General features: G+C 44.5%; 4 non-coding genes and 2 pseudogenes across 4 annotated transcripts; all 6 read left to right on the top strand.

Moving 5' to 3' along the window:
* Nucleotides 1-78: 78 nt before the first annotated feature.
* On the top strand, nucleotides 79-269 carry LOC130299049 (U2 spliceosomal RNA). Its single transcript, XR_008850250.1, has one exon. It is a non-coding gene; the product is annotated as a U2 spliceosomal RNA (small nuclear RNA).
* Nucleotides 270-2,349: 2,080 nt separating this feature from the next.
* On the top strand, nucleotides 2,350-2,540 carry LOC130299047 (U2 spliceosomal RNA). The gene has a single exon (XR_008850248.1). It is a non-coding gene; the product is annotated as a U2 spliceosomal RNA (small nuclear RNA).
* Nucleotides 2,541-4,625: 2,085 nt separating this feature from the next.
* LOC130299003 (U2 spliceosomal RNA) lies at nucleotides 4,626-4,758 on the top strand (annotated as a pseudogene).
* Nucleotides 4,759-9,784: 5,026 nt separating this feature from the next.
* LOC130299051 (U2 spliceosomal RNA) lies at nucleotides 9,785-9,988 on the top strand (annotated as a pseudogene).
* Nucleotides 9,989-12,067: 2,079 nt separating this feature from the next.
* Nucleotides 12,068-12,258, top strand: LOC130299046 (U2 spliceosomal RNA). Its single transcript, XR_008850247.1, has one exon. It is a non-coding gene; the product is annotated as a U2 spliceosomal RNA (small nuclear RNA).
* Nucleotides 12,259-14,333: 2,075 nt separating this feature from the next.
* On the top strand, nucleotides 14,334-14,524 carry LOC130299045 (U2 spliceosomal RNA). Its single transcript, XR_008850246.1, has one exon. It is a non-coding gene; the product is annotated as a U2 spliceosomal RNA (small nuclear RNA).
* The last annotated feature ends 1,215 nt before the right edge of the window (nucleotides 14,525-15,739 follow it).

Below are 15,739 nucleotides of genomic sequence, written 5' to 3'. Positions count from 1 at the left end.
TGTCTGGCAGCCTCCCTGACAGCAAGCAGTGATAGTGCCCATGAAGGGGACCTTGTTGGGCCCGCCCCTTTCACGGTTATCGCTTCTCGGCCTTTTGGCTAAGATCAAGTGTAGTATCTGTTCTTATCAGTTTAATATCTGATACGTCCCCTATCTGGGGACCATATATTAAATGGATTTTTGAGAACGGGGGCCGATTTCGAAGCTTGCTTCCGTCGCCCTATGCATTGACCCGATATGGCAGTATCTTCGGGTACAGTGCACCACCCCCTTACAGGGTTAAAAAGAAAGATTCCTACTTTCATTGCTACCTGCTTGCTGGCTAGCCAGCTAGCCAGCCCTGTGGGCCTTGCTGCTGCTGCTGCTGCAGCCAAAAAACAAAAGGTGGTGCTGCTGCTGCTTCTGCTTCTGCTTGTGTCTGGCCGCTGTTGGAGCGTCCAGGCACAGGACTTCTGCTGCTGCTGACTAAATGGCCTCCTTAATTGGATCATTTGAGTAGCCAGCACACCTGTGCAGGTAGGGCATGACATGATAGGCAGCTGCCTTGATAGCGGGTGGGTGCTGAATGTTCCTAATTGACAAAATAAGATTAATGCTTATGAAGAAATATAAAATCTCATCCCTTCCCCAATATCGCGCCACACCCCTACCCCTTAATTCCCTGGTTGAACTTGATGGACATATGTCTTTTTTCGACCGTACTAACTATGTAACTATGTAACATAACATGGGGGGGGGGGGTCTCCTGGCTGTTCACACAGGTGTGTCATTGCTGTACATTGACCATGCATTGCTTCTGTGGTATTGCAAAGGCAAAGACAAATGCTTCCAGCCATCCATTGCACTAATGGATTGGTCATCAGCTGGCTGTCTATGTCCCGCATCAATATAGACCAAAGTACAGAGGGTTAGGCTATGCTATTGTGCACCTACCTGATGAATCAGAAGGTGCGAGGCCCTTGCTAAATTCTGTGCACAGACTTTGAGATCTATGCTTTAGACTGTATCTAAACCTGCTCCAACATGGACTGACATTCTGGCCTACTTTCAGCCGATGCGACTTGTCTGTCGCTGAACAGTCGCTTTTTATGTATTCAGCACCTATGTATAATGTTGTAAAAATGCTCTAGAAGCTAAAGTCGCAGAAATGTCACACATATTTGGCCTGCAACTTTCTGTGCGACAAATTCAGACAGGAAAAATCAGTATAAATCCTTAGAAAATTATCCCCCAGTGTCTCCATCTGCTGGCGGTATTGAATAAGCATTGCTGCACTGATGGGGTATGCATTAGACGAAAAAAAAGAAGAAAAAGAAGAATAATACGCCCAGAAAAGAGGCGAAAAGGAGAAAAACGTAAAAAAACGTGAAAAAAAAGTAAGAGGAAGAGAAGGGAAAAAAAGGTGGAAATGGGTTTAAAAGTGATTTCGGCGGAGAAATATATATATATATATATATATATATATATATATATATACGCGCACACACACACATATATATAAACGTATTCTCCGTTGAGATATTGCAGCCGCTGCTGTGTCCAGGCCCAGGAGCCTTAGCACTGTGCTGTGATGTCACTCAATACCACTGACATCACTAGGTGTAAACAACATCTCTCCTTTGCTGTGTATGTGACTATGGAGCTGTTTGGTGATGTCGTCTATTATGGCCTTCATAGAAGCAACAGGAGATTGTTGCATCCATCTAGAACCCTCAGAACTACAGTGCTATGATGTCACTCACTTCCACAGGCCTTGCAGAGTGTAAACAACAACAACCCAGCTTTGTTGTGTATGTAACCATAGGGATTTGTGATGTCACCTAGAACCTTCACAGCAGCGACAGCTTTATGAGGAGCATCAGCACTGCTCTGCCTGAGCAGAACCATCACCGCCATAGGTTGTCAAATAACCCGGGTTTAACCCACACAGGTAAGTCCAATGGGGTGCAGGCATGTCCTCTATGCTTACAGCTTCCCGTGGGTGTTGGTTTGATACCGTTTGGGGACAGCCAAGGAGGCATCTGCAGGCAACAAAGGTAGGTGTGTGCTTGTGTGTGTGTTTCCTATGCAGATCCTAAGCCCAGTGTCACATGCAAGTAGGAGGAGTAAGAAGGGTTCCTGGCAAATCCGGGTTATGGATTGCATTTAAAAAGGCCCCGTGGGAGTGCAATGGGCCCCTGTCTTGCTGCTTAGCAATAATGGTATGGGTTTAGGTTCTGCTGTGTGTACTGGTGGTTGACTGCCCCCCAGCCCAGAGTGTGCATGGAAAATTGTCTGGCAGCCTCTCTGACAGCAAGCAGTGATAGTGCCCATGAAGGGGACCTTGTTGGGCCCGCCCCTTTCACGGTTATCGCTTCTCGGCCTTTTGGCTAAGATCAAGTGTAGTATCTGTTCTTATCAGTTTAATATCTGATACGTCCCCTATCTGGGGACCATATATTAAATGGATTTTTGAGAACGGGGGCCGATTTCGAAGCTTGCTTCCGTCGCCCTATGCATTGACCCGATATGGCAGTATCTTCGGGTACAGTGCACCACCCCCTTACAGGGTTAAAAAGAAAGATTCCTACTTTCATTGCTACCTGCTTGCTGGCTAGCCAGCTAGCCAGCCCTGTGGGCCTTGCTGCTGCTGCTGCTGCAGCCAAAAAACAAAAGGTGGTGCTGCTGCTGCTTCTGCTTCTGCTTGTGTCTGGCCGCTGTTGGAGCGTCCAGGCACAGGACTTCTGCTGCTGCTGACTAAATGGCCTCCTTAATTGGATCATTTGAGTAGCCAGCACACCTGTGCAGGTAGGGCATGACATGATAGGCAGCTGCCTTGATAGCGGGTGGGTGCTGAATGTTCCTAATTGACAAAATAAGATTAATGCTTATGAAGAAATATAAAATCTCATCCCTTCCCCAATATCGCGCCACACCCCTACCCCTTAATTCCCTGGTTGAACTTGATGGACATATGTCTTTTTTCGACCGTACTAACTATGTAACTATGTAACATAACATGGGGGGGGGGGTCTCCTGGCTGTTCACACAGGTGTGTCATTGCTGTACATTGACCATGCATTGCTTCTGTGGTATTGCAAAGGCAAAGACAAATGCTTCCAGCCATCCATTGCACTAATGGATTGGTCATCAGCTGGCTGTCTATGTCCCGCATCAATATAGACCAAAGTACAGAGGGTTAGGCTATGCTATTGTGCACCTACCTGATGCATCAGAAGGTGCGAGGCCCTTGCTAAATTCTGTGCACAGACTTTGAGATCTATGCTTTAGACTGTATCTAAACCTGCTCCAACATGGACTGACATTCTGGCCTACTTTCAGCCGATGCGACTTGTCTGTCGCTGAACAGTCGCTTTTTATGTATTCAGCACCTATGTATAATGTTGTAAAAATGCTCTAGAAGCTAAAGTCGCAGAAATGTCACACATATTTGGCCTGCAACTTTCTGTGCGACAAATTCAGACAGGAAAAATCAGTATAAATCCTTAGAAAATTATCCCCCAGTGTCTCCATCTGCTGGCGGTATTGAATAAGCATTGCTGCACTGATGGGGTATGCATTAGACGAAAAAAAAGAAGAAAAAGAAGAATAATACGCCCAGAAAAGAGGCGAAAAGGAGAAAAACGTAAAAAAACGTGAAAAAAAAGTAAGAGGAAGAGAAGGGAAAAAAAGGTGGAAATGGGTTTAAAAGTGATTTCGGCGGAGAAATATATATATATATATATATATATATATATATATATATATATATACGCGCACACACACACATATATATAAACGTATTCTCCGTTGAGATATTGCAGCCGCTGCTGTGTCCAGGCCCAGGAGCCTTAGCACTGTGCTGTGATGTCACTCAATACCACTGACATCACTAGGTGTAAACAACATCTCTCCTTTGCTGTGTATGTGACTATGGAGCTGTTTGGTGATGTCGTCTATTATGGCCTTCATAGAAGCAACAGGAGATTGTTGCATCCATCTAGAACCCTCAGAACTACAGTGCTATGATGTCACTCACTTCCACAGGCCTTGCAGAGTGTAAACAACAACAACCCAGCTTTGTTGTGTATGTAACCATAGGGATTTGTGATGTCACCTAGAACCTTCACAGCAGCGACAGCTTTATGAGGAGCATCAGCACTGCTCTGCCTGAGCAGAACCATCACCGCCATAGGTTGTCAAATAACCCGGGTTTAACCCACACAGGTAAGTCCAATGGGGTGCAGGCATGTCCTCTATGCTTACAGCTTCCCGTGGGTGTTGGTTTGATACCGTTTGGGGACAGCCAAGGAGGCATCTGCAGGCAACAAAGGTAGGTGTGTGCTTGTGTGTGTGTTTCCTATGCAGATCCTAAGCCCAGTGTCACATGCAAGTAGGAGGAGTAAGAAGGGTTCCTGGCAAATCCGGGTTATGGATTGCATTTAAAAAGGCCCCGTGGGAGTGCAATGGGCCCCTGTCTTGCTGCTTAGCAATAATGGTATGGGTTTAGGTTCTGCTGTGTGTACTGGTGGTTGACTGCCCCCCAGCCCAGAGTGTGCATGGAAAATTGTCTGGCAGCCTCCCTGACAGCAAGCAGTGATAGTGCCCATGAAGGGGACCTTGTTGGGCCCGCCCCTTTCACGGTTATCGCTTCTCGGCCTTTTGGCTAAGATCAAGTGTAGTAATACAGGAGATCTGGTCAGAAGGTACTCGGGTACCCCTCTCCTCGGCCTTGTGGGATCGCCCAGGTTTATTGCCTGGGCTTCACCCACTTGTTGCTATTGGGGAGAGGGCCTAGTCCCAGGGTAACGAGTAGCGATCGCCTCTCAAGACCTTCGGGTGGAGAGAGGTTAGAACCATGGATGATGATCCGGATCCAGGTTCTGTGCCGGCATACGCAAGGATCAAAAACACCGTGAGAGTCATTCTCACGGATGATACCAAAAGGGCGGACGATTTGAAATTCGTAGTAGAGGACGTGCTCGGAGGAGTTTTCGGAATACAGAAGGGCGAGATATTGGCAATCCAGGACTACCCGAAGCGTAAAATTTTTGATGTGACGTTCACACAAAATGGCATCCACAGAGATTTTGTTACCAGAGCTGCTGCGAGTAAAGACAAAAAGCTTCAGGGTGTCCGGATTATTGAGCACGTTCTAGACGATATTAAGCTGGTGGTAGTAAAGATGTATTCCCCTTTCGCCAACCTACACGATGTTGAGTTGTTTTTACAAGTCTATTTTAGTAAGGTTGAGTGCAGAGGAAAAATCATGAACAGCTGTGGCATCTGGACATCTAAGTGGAGATTTCAGGTTACATGCAAAAAAGATGACAGATTGCCAGGGGGAATACAACTACCACCAGCTCGTTTTAAAATAAATAATATGTGTGGCGACCTCTTTTATGCGGGGATGCCAAGCTACTGCAGGAAGTGTCACAGATATGGACACACAAAAGAAAACTGTGAAAGTACATGCAAAAAATGTGGTAGCACACAGCACGAGACAGAGAAATGCACAAGAGGAGGGAGGTGCAATTTCTGTCAACAATTCGGTCACCTTTTCTCCTCTTGTCCCCACAGACATAGGACGGAGCAGCAGTGGCAACCCTGGAGGCAGCAAGGACAGCAACCGGGACACCAGCCGAGGCAAGCAGAGCCAGTGATTACCCCCCCACAAGAGGTAAGCGGTGAGATGGAGAAGGAGAAAGACCCCCCTCAGGCAAAAGGAGGGGACCCTAAAGAGCAGAGGATGGCCAAAAAACGTGCAAGTGGTGGAAAAACTGGCCCCCAGGAGCATGCTGGGTTAAGAGAGGAGCGGACGGCGGCCGAATCCGCTCCTCAGCAACCTCTGGCTCAGGGTCCCCCTGAGAGCGATGATCCGGGTGGAGAGGTGAAGGTTAAAAGGCGGAGGGGCTCCAGAAGACTCTATTCGGAGGCGGTCCAGGGGGAGCCGATGGAAGTACCTGCGGATGCAGGGAACCCAAGTGACGTTCCTCCACAGGTCCCCATAGGGGATACCCCCCCTCCTCCCTGCCAGGAGGAGGTTTCAGGGGTGACCGTCTCTGAGGTACCAGAGACGGAACTAAGTGAACACCCGACCCCTATGGAGGGGCAAGAGGTGGAAGAACCCAATGAGTCTGGAGCCCTGATTGCCAGGATGCCCGAGAACAACTATGCCTCAATCATGATGGAGGAGGGGGGTCGGCTGAGTGATGGTGCCTCCTCTCCTGCTTCCTCTATGCGTACAGTTGAGTCAGATTTTGGGGGGTATGAGGCTTCGGAGGGGGAATCAGAGGTGTAAGACGTTTTCTTGTACATTCCCATGGCTGAGTTGTCCGGTCTGTCCTTGAACGTGAGAAGTGTGAGCGCCAGAGTAAGAAGGGTTGCCCTATTTAATTACTTGTCGGTTTTTGCTGCTTCCGTCCTTTTCCTGCAGGAATGTGGCATCCCGCACAGATTAAATTATAAAGAATATGAAGATGATTGGGTGCACGGTCCATCAGTCTGGTCTGGATCAAATGAGTCCAGATCAGCAGGGGTCGCCATACTTTTTAAAGGGAACGTTTTAATTGAGAGTTTTAACGAAATTTTACCAGGCAGAATTTTATTGGTCAACGCTTTTATTAATGGTATTAAATGGCAGTTTTTAAATTTTTATGGTTCTCCTGATAAGAATGAAAGAATAAAAATGTTGGAGATTTTACCCCTTTTTATTAACAATTCTAGTCCTCTTGTTTTATCAGGTGATTTTAATTGTATTTTAAGGGGAGAACGCTGTTTTTCGAACGCAGTGAGTAGGAACTATGACAAGACGTCTTTTATGTTAAAAAACTTGATTTTAGATTTTAATCTCACTGATGTTTTTAAAAAATGTAATTTTAACGTACCAGAGGAAGACGGTGTTACCTGGAGCAATGCAAGCTGTAGCTCCAGGATAGATTTTATTTTTTGTTCTTATCAAGTACTGCCTTTTAACTGTGATCTTTTTACCAATGTTTTTTCTGACCATAAATTATTGTATTTTAAAGTTAAAAGTGATTTTAAAAGGAGAACTGGTAGGAATGCCTGGAAGTTAAACGTGTCCCTTTTAGAAGATCCGCAGGTTTTATCAGATTTTATCACCTTTTACAAGGAATGCAGACGAGTAAAAGACCCCAACACTCCCACCAGTATCTGGTGGGAAAAAATGAAACTAAAAATAAAAGAATTTTTTATCCGTGTTGGGGTTAGGAAAGCTAAAGAAAAACGTGAATTTTATAATATCCTAAATACTCGTCTGCAAACCCTGTACAAATTCAGAGCACATGGGATGGAGGTGGAGAAGGAGGTACATGATCTTAAAAAAGAAATAACTAAGTGCCTGGAGCAGAAAGGAAAAGAAATTATCTTTAGGTCTCGAATACAGCATCTTGAGGAAAACGAGACCTGCTCCAGGTATTTTTTTAAGAAAATACATGAAAATAGAAGGTTAATAGAAAACATTGAAGGAGTGAATGATGTACAGGGTATTTTAAAAAAGGTGCAAGAGTTTTATGCGGATCTTTTTAATGTAAAACACATTGATGAATGTTTTATGAATGACTCGTTAAAGGAGATCACCAATTTTTTAGATCCTGTCTCACAGTCTTTTTTATTGCAGAATATTTCAGAGCAGGAGATTTTAGAGACCGTCAAGAGTTTTAAAACAGGTAAAGTGCCTGGGCCGGATGGTATACCCATTGAATTTTATGTTACTTTTTATGGTATTTTAAAAGAAGATTTGTTCTCCCTTTTTACGGAAGTCTTTAAGTCTAAAATCCTCCCAGGCTCATGGAAGAAGGGTGATGTCTCCCTGCTATTCAAAAAGGGAGACCGGTCGGAACTCAAAAACTGGAGACCAATCACCCTTCTGAACTGCGACTATAAAATAATGGCGAAACTGTGTGCTAACCGCTTAAAGAACGTAATCCATAAAATAATTCATACAAACCAAGTCTGTGGGGTGCCTGGGAGGAGTTTATGGGAGAACCTAAACCTTTTAAAGGATGTAATTAGCGACACCAAATTAAGAAAAGGAAAGCTGGCGGTTTTATCCATAGATTTTGAAAAAGCTTTCGACAGGGTGTCACATTTTTATCTTTTTAAGGTTTTAGAGAAAATGGGTATACCTGATGGCTTTTTATTGTCTCTTAGAGCTTTTTATGATAACTGTACTAGTAAAATTTTAGTAAATGGTTTTAAGACACAGGGCGTGATTTTAAATTCCGGAGTGAAGCAGGGGTGTCCCTTGTCCCCACTACTCTTCATTTGCGCAATAGAGCCTCTTTTATGTACAATACGAAAGGATAAGCAGATCCATGGAGTCCCCCTGCCAGGAGGAGGGGGACTAGAGGCGAAGGTAGTGGGGTACATGGACGATGTTGCGGTGTTTTGCAGGGACACCCCATCGCTTCAGAAGACGCTAAAACAGATTCAATATTTTAATTGTGCCTCCGGTTTTAAAGTCAATTTTAACAAAAGTAACATTTTAAACATAGGCGGAATGCCTTTGTATGATGTGCCCGTCCCTGTGTCTGAGTCGGTGCAGATTTTAGGTGTCTCCTTTGACGAGTCTAATAATGGTTTTAATAGCTGGGACTTGGTGGCTCAAAAAATAAATAAGAAAATATGTATGTGGAACATGCGAGAACTTACAATGGAAGGGAAGGTTTTAATTACAAAAATGGTGCTTTTACCTATTTTATTGTATTTAAGTCTGGTTTTCCCACCCCCCGAAATGGTTCTAAAGAAAATAACAAAAGCTTGTTTTACTTTCTTTTGGAGTTCTAAGAGCGAAAAATTAAAGAGACAAATTGTGATAAAACCGAACTCCAGGGGCGGTAAGGATTTTCCAGATTTTAAAGCTTTCCTTTTAATAAAGTTTTTTAGCATGTGTTTTACTACTGTTTTTAAAGATAGCTACTGGTCTTATTTTGTTCGTTTTAATACTGGTTATTTTATGCGGAGGAACGGCTGGTTTTCTACAGTTTTAAGTTGCCCTTATTCTTTGAATTTACCCCCTCAATACATGATTTTAGGAAAAATTTTAAACTTATATAATTTTAAAGGTAAAAGTGTTCAGGATCTGTGCAATAGCAAAAAACTACTAAAGGAAATAAAAGAAACCAGTACCGTGACTCCCATCAAAAATTTTAACGAACAGAAGTGTATACAGATTTGGAAGATGTTGAGTATTAATTATCTTTTTAATTCACAGAAGGACCTGGCCTGGAGCTGCGCACACGAGTGTCTTCCATGCCGGGCATTCCAGCACCGAAGAGGATTATCCAACTCTGCAACCTGCCCGAGGGAGGGATGCCGACAAGAGGAGACCGTGCACCATCTAATATGGACTTGTTTTTACTCGCAGAAAATATGGACAAAGATACTCCCTCTGGTAAAAAGGATAACTGGACTAAAAGACTTAAATATTGCAGTGGTTTTTTATGGTTGCCTGGAATGCCCAACACGGACTCAAGAGACTATTGCATGGAAGATCATAAACTGTGTGAAGGCAGCTCTGTGGAAGGCCAGGAATATTTTATTGTTCAAGCATGAGGTTTTATCTGTGAAGGACATTTTATCTATCTGTTTTTATGAAATGTACCAGTACTATCTTTTAGACAAGAAGAGATTTCCGCTTTTATCTAGAAAATGGTTTTTAAAAGAATGGAATTCTATCTTGTAAAGCCACCAAGTGCCCATTTTATGTTTTAATATGTTGTAAATATGTTATTTATATGTAACTGTATTTATTGACATATTTGCACAATTTTGTTAACATTATTTAATTTTTAATAAAGTTGCCCCCGTAAGGGTAGTCAAGTTAAAAAAAAAATCTGTTCTTATCAGTTTAATATCTGATACGTCCCCTATCTGGGGACCATATATTAAATGGATTTTTGAGAACGGGGGCCGATTTCGAAGCTTGCTTCCGTCGCCCTATGCATTGACCCGATATGGCAGTATCTTCGGGTACAGTGCACCACCCCCTTACAGGGTTAAAAAGAAAGATTCCTACTTTCATTGCTACCTGCTTGCTGGCTAGCCAGCTAGCCAGCCCTGTGGGCCTTGCTGCTGCTGCTGCTGCAGCCAAAAAACAAAAGGTGGTGCTGCTGCTGCTTCTGCTTCTGCTTGTGTCTGGCCGCTGTTGGAGCGTCCAGGCACAGGACTTCTGCTGCTGCTGACTAAATGGCCTCCTTAATTGGATCATTTGAGTAGCCAGCACACCTGTGCAGGTAGGGCATGACATGATAGGCAGCTGCCTTGATAGCGGGTGGGTGCTGAATGTTCCTAATTGACAAAATAAGATTAATGCTTATGAAGAAATATAAAATCTCATCCCTTCCCCAATATCGCGCCACACCCCTACCCCTTAATTCCCTGGTTGAACTTGATGGACATATGTCTTTTTTCGACCGTACTAACTATGTAACTATGTAACATAACATGGGGGGGGGGGGGTCTCCTGGCTGTTCACACAGGTGTGTCATTGCTGTACATTGACCATGCATTGCTTCTGTGGTATTGCAAAGGCAAAGACAAATGCTTCCAGCCATCCATTGCACTAATGGATTGGTCATCAGCTGGCTGTCTATGTCCCGCATCAATATAGACCAAAGTACAGAGGGTTAGGCTATGCTATTGTGCACCTACCTGATGCATCAGAAGGTGCGAGGCCCTTGCTAAATTCTGTGCACAGACTTTGAGATCTATGCTTTAGACTGTATCTAAACCTGCTCCAACATGGACTGACATTCTGGCCTACTTTCAGCCGATGCGACTTGTCTGTCGCTGAACAGTCGCTTTTTATGTATTCAGCACCTATGTATAATGTTGTAAAAATGCTCTAGAAGCTAAAGTCGCAGAAATGTCACACATATTTGGCCTGCAACTTTCTGTGCGACAAATTCAGACAGGAAAAATCAGTATAAATCCTTAGAAAATTATCCCCCAGTGTCTCCATCTGCTGGCGGTATTGAATAAGCATTGCTGCACTGATGGGGTATGCATTAGACGAAAAAAAAGAAGAAAAAGAAGAATAATACGCCCAGAAAAGAGGCGAAAAGGAGAAAAACGTAAAAAAACGTGAAAAAAAAGTAAGAGGAAGAGAAGGGAAAAAAAGGTGGAAATGGGTTTAAAAGTGATTTCGGCGGAGAAATATATATATATATATATATATATATATATATATATACGCGCACACACACACATATATATAAACGTATTCTCCGTTGAGATATTGCAGCCGCTGCTGTGTCCAGGCCCAGGAGCCTTAGCACTGTGCTGTGATGTCACTCAATACCACTGACATCACTAGGTGTAAACAACATCTCTCCTTTGCTGTGTATGTGACTATGGAGCTGTTTGGTGATGTCGTCTATTATGGCCTTCATAGAAGCAACAGGAGATTGTTGCATCCATCTAGAACCCTCAGAACTACAGTGCTATGATGTCACTCACTTCCACAGGCCTTGCAGAGTGTAAACAACAACAACCCAGCTTTGTTGTGTATGTAACCATAGGGATTTGTGATGTCACCTAGAACCTTCACAGCAGCGACAGCTTTATGAGGAGCATCAGCACTGCTCTGCCTGAGCAGAACCATCACCGCCATAGGTTGTCAAATAACCCGGGTTTAACCCACACAGGTAAGTCCAATGGGGTGCAGGCATGTCCTCTATGCTTACAGCTTCCCGTGGGTGTTGGTTTGATACCGTTTGGGGACAGCCAAGGAGGCATCTGCAGGCAACAAAGGTAGGTGTGTGCTTGTGTGTGTGTTTCCTATGCAGATCCTAAGCCCAGTGTCACATGCAAGTAGGAGGAGTAAGAAGGGTTCCTGGCAAATCCGGGTTATGGATTGCATTTAAAAAGGCCCCGTGGGAGTGCAATGGGCCCCTGTCTTGCTGCTTAGCAATAATGGTATGGGTTTAGGTTCTGCTGTGTGTACTGGTGGTTGACTGCCCCCCAGCCCAGAGTGTGCATGGAAAATTGTCTGGCAGCCTCCCTGACAGCAAGCAGTGATAGTGCCCATGAAGGGGACCTTGTTGGGCCCGCCCCTTTCACGGTTATCGCTTCTCGGCCTTTTGGCTAAGATCAAGTGTAGTATCTGTTCTTATCAGTTTAATATCTGATACGTCCCCTATCTGGGGACCATATATTAAATGGATTTTTGAGAACGGGGGCCGATTTCGAAGCTTGCTTCCGTCGCCCTATGCATTGACCCGATATGGCAGTATCTTCGGGTACAGTGCACCACCCCCTTACAGGGTTAAAAAGAAAGATTCCTACTTTCATTGCTACCTGCTTGCTGGCTAGCCAGCTAGCCAGCCCTGTGGGCCTTGCTGCTGCTGCTGCTGCAGCCAAAAAACAAAAGGTGGTGCTGCTGCTGCTTCTGCTTCTGCTTGTGTCTGGCCGCTGTTGGAGCGTCCAGGCACAGGACTTCTGCTGCTGCTGACTAAATGGCCTCCTTAATTGGATCATTTGAGTAGCCAGCACACCTGTGCAGGTAGGGCATGACATGATAGGCAGCTGCCTTGATAGCGGGTGGGTGCTGAATGTTCCTAATTGACAAAATAAGATTAATGCTTATGAAGAAATATAAAATCTCATCCCTTCCCCAATATCGCGCCACACCCCTACCCCTTAATTCCCTGGTTGAACTTGATGGACATATGTCTTTTTTCGACCGTACTAACTATGTAACTATGTAACATAACATGGGGGGGGGGGGGTCTCCTGGCTGTTCACACAGGTGTGTCATTGCTGTACATTGACCATGCATTGCTTCTGTGGTATTGCAAAGGCAAAGACAAATGCTTCCAGCCATCCATTGCACTAATGGATTGGTCATCAGCTGGCTGTCTATGTCCCGCATCAATATAGACCAAAGTACAGAGGGTTAGGCTATGCTATTGTGCACCTACCTGATGCATCAGAAGGTGCGAGGCCCTTGCTAAATTCTGTGCACAGACTTTGAGATCTATGCTTTAGACTGTATCTAAACCTGCTCCAACATGGACTGACATTCTGGCCTACTTTCAGCCGATGCGACTTGTCTGTCGCTGAACAGTCGCTTTTTATGTATTCAGCACCTATGTATAATGTTGTAAAAATGCTCTAGAAGCTAAAGTCGCAGAAATGTCACACATATTTGGCCTGCAACTTTCTGTGCGACAAATTCAGACAGGAAAAATCAGTATAAATCCTTAGAAAATTATCCCCCAGTGTCTCCATCTGCTGGCGGTATTGAATAAGCATTGCTGCACTGATGGGGTATGCATTAGACGAAAAAAAAGAAGAAAAAGAAGAATAATACGCCCAGAAAAGAGGCGAAAAGGAGAAAAACGTAAAAAAACGTGAAAAAAAAGTAAGAGGAAGAGAAGGGAAAAAAAGGTGGAAATGGGTTTAAAAGTGATTTCGGCGGAGAAATATATATATATATATATATATATATATATATATATATATATACGCGCACACACACACATATATATAAACGTATTCTCCGTTGAGATATTGCAGCCGCTGCTGTGTCCAGGCCCAGGAGCCTTAGCACTGTGCTGTGATGTCACTCAATACCACTGACATCACTAGGTGTAAACAACATCTCTCCTTTGCTGTGTATGTGACTATGGAGCTGTTTGGTGATGTCGTCTATTATGGCCTTCATAGAAGCAACAGGAGATTGTTGCATCCATCTAGAACCCTCAGAACTACAGTGCTATGATGTCACTCACTTCCACAGGCCTTGCAGAGTGTAAACAACAACAACCCAGCTTTGTTGTGTATGTAACCATAGGGATTTGTGATGTCACCTAGAACCTTCACAGCAGCGACAGCTTTATGAGGAGCATCAGCACTGCTCTGCCTGAGCAGAACCATCACCGCCATAGGTTGTCAAATTAACCCACACAGGTAAGTCCAATGGGGTGCAGGCATGTCCTCTATGCTTACAGCTTCCCGTGGGTGTTGGTTTGATACCGTTTGGGGACAGCCAAGGAGGCATCTGCAGGCAACAAAGGTAGGTGTGTGCTTGTGTGTGTGTTTCCTATGCAGATCCTAAGCCCAGTGTCACATGCAAGTAGGAGGAGTAAGAAGGGTTCCTGGCAAATCCGGGTTATGGATTGCATTTAAAAAGGCCCCGTGGGAGTGCAATGGGCCCCTGTCTTGCTGCTTAGCAATAATGGTATGGGTTTAGGTTCTGCTGTGTGTACTGGTGGTTGACTGCCCCCCAGCCCAGAGTGTGCATGGAAAATTGTCTGGCAGCCTCCCTGACAGCAAGCAGTGATAGTGCCCATGAAGGGGACCTTGTTGGGCCCGCCCCTTTCACGGTTATCGCTTCTCGGCCTTTTGGCTAAGATCAAGTGTAGTATCTGTTCTTATCAGTTTAATATCTGATACGTCCCCTATCTGGGGACCATATATTAAATGGATTTTTGAGAACGGGGGCCGATTTCGAAGCTTGCTTCCGTCGCCCTATGCATTGACCCGATATGGCAGTATCTTCGGGTACAGTGCACCACCCCCTTACAGGGTTAAAAAGAAAGATTCCTACTTTCATTGCTACCTGCTTGCTGGCTAGCCAGCTAGCCAGCCCTGTGGGCCTTGCTGCTGCTGCTGCTGCAGCCAAAAAACAAAAGGTGGTGCTGCTGCTGCTTCTGCTTCTGCTTGTGTCTGGCCGCTGTTGGAGCGTCCAGGCACAGGACTTCTGCTGCTGCTGACTAAATGGCCTCCTTAATTGGATCATTTGAGTAGCCAGCACACCTGTGCAGGTAGGGCATGACATGATAGGCAGCTGCCTTGATAGCGGGTGGGTGCTGAATGTTCCTAATTGACAAAATAAGATTAATGCTTATGAAGAAATATAAAATCTCATCCCTTCCCCAATATCGCGCCACACCCCTACCCCTTAATTCCCTGGTTGAACTTGATGGACATATGTCTTTTTTCGACCGTACTAACTATGTAACTATGTAACATAACATGGGGGGGGGGGGTCTCCTGGCTGTTCACACAGGTGTGTCATTGCTGTACATTGACCATGCATTGCTTCTGTGGTATTGCAAAGGCAAAGACAAATGCTTCCAGCCATCCATTGCACTAATGGATTGGTCATCAGCTGGCTGTCTATGTCCCGCATCAATATAGACCAAAGTACAGAGGGTTAGGCTATGCTATTGTGCACCTACCTGATGCATCAGAAGGTGCGAGGCCCTTGCTAAATTCTGTGCACAGACTTTGAGATCTATGCTTTAGACTGTATCTAAACCTGCTCCAACATGGACTGACATTCTGGCCTACTTTCAGCCGATGCGACTTGTCTGTCGCTGAACAGTCGCTTTTTATGTATTCAGCACCTATGTATAATGTTGTAAAAATGCTCTAGAAGCTAAAGTCGCAGAAATGTCACACATATTTGGCCTGCAACTTTCTGTGCGACAAATTCAGACAGGAAAAATCAGTATAAATCCTTAGAAAATTATCCCCCAGTGTCTCCATCTGCTGGCGGTATTGAATAAGCATTGCTGCACTGATGGGGTATGCATTAGACGAAAAAAAAGAAGAAAAAGAAGAATAATACGCCCAGAAAAGAGGCGAAAAGGAGAAAAACGTAAAAAAACGTGAAAAAAAAGTAAGAGGAAGAGAAGGGAAAAAAAGGTGGAAATGGGTTTAAAAGTGATTTCGGCGGAGAAATATATATATATATATATATATATATATATATATATATATATATACG

This window comes from Hyla sarda, unplaced genomic scaffold, assembly GCF_029499605.1.
Source record: "Hyla sarda isolate aHylSar1 unplaced genomic scaffold, aHylSar1.hap1 scaffold_1031, whole genome shotgun sequence".
Classification (NCBI taxonomy): Eukaryota; Metazoa; Chordata; class Amphibia; order Anura; family Hylidae; genus Hyla; species Hyla sarda.
The sequence above is the reverse complement of the archived record's forward strand: the minus strand, read 5'-3'. Positions and strand labels throughout refer to the sequence as shown.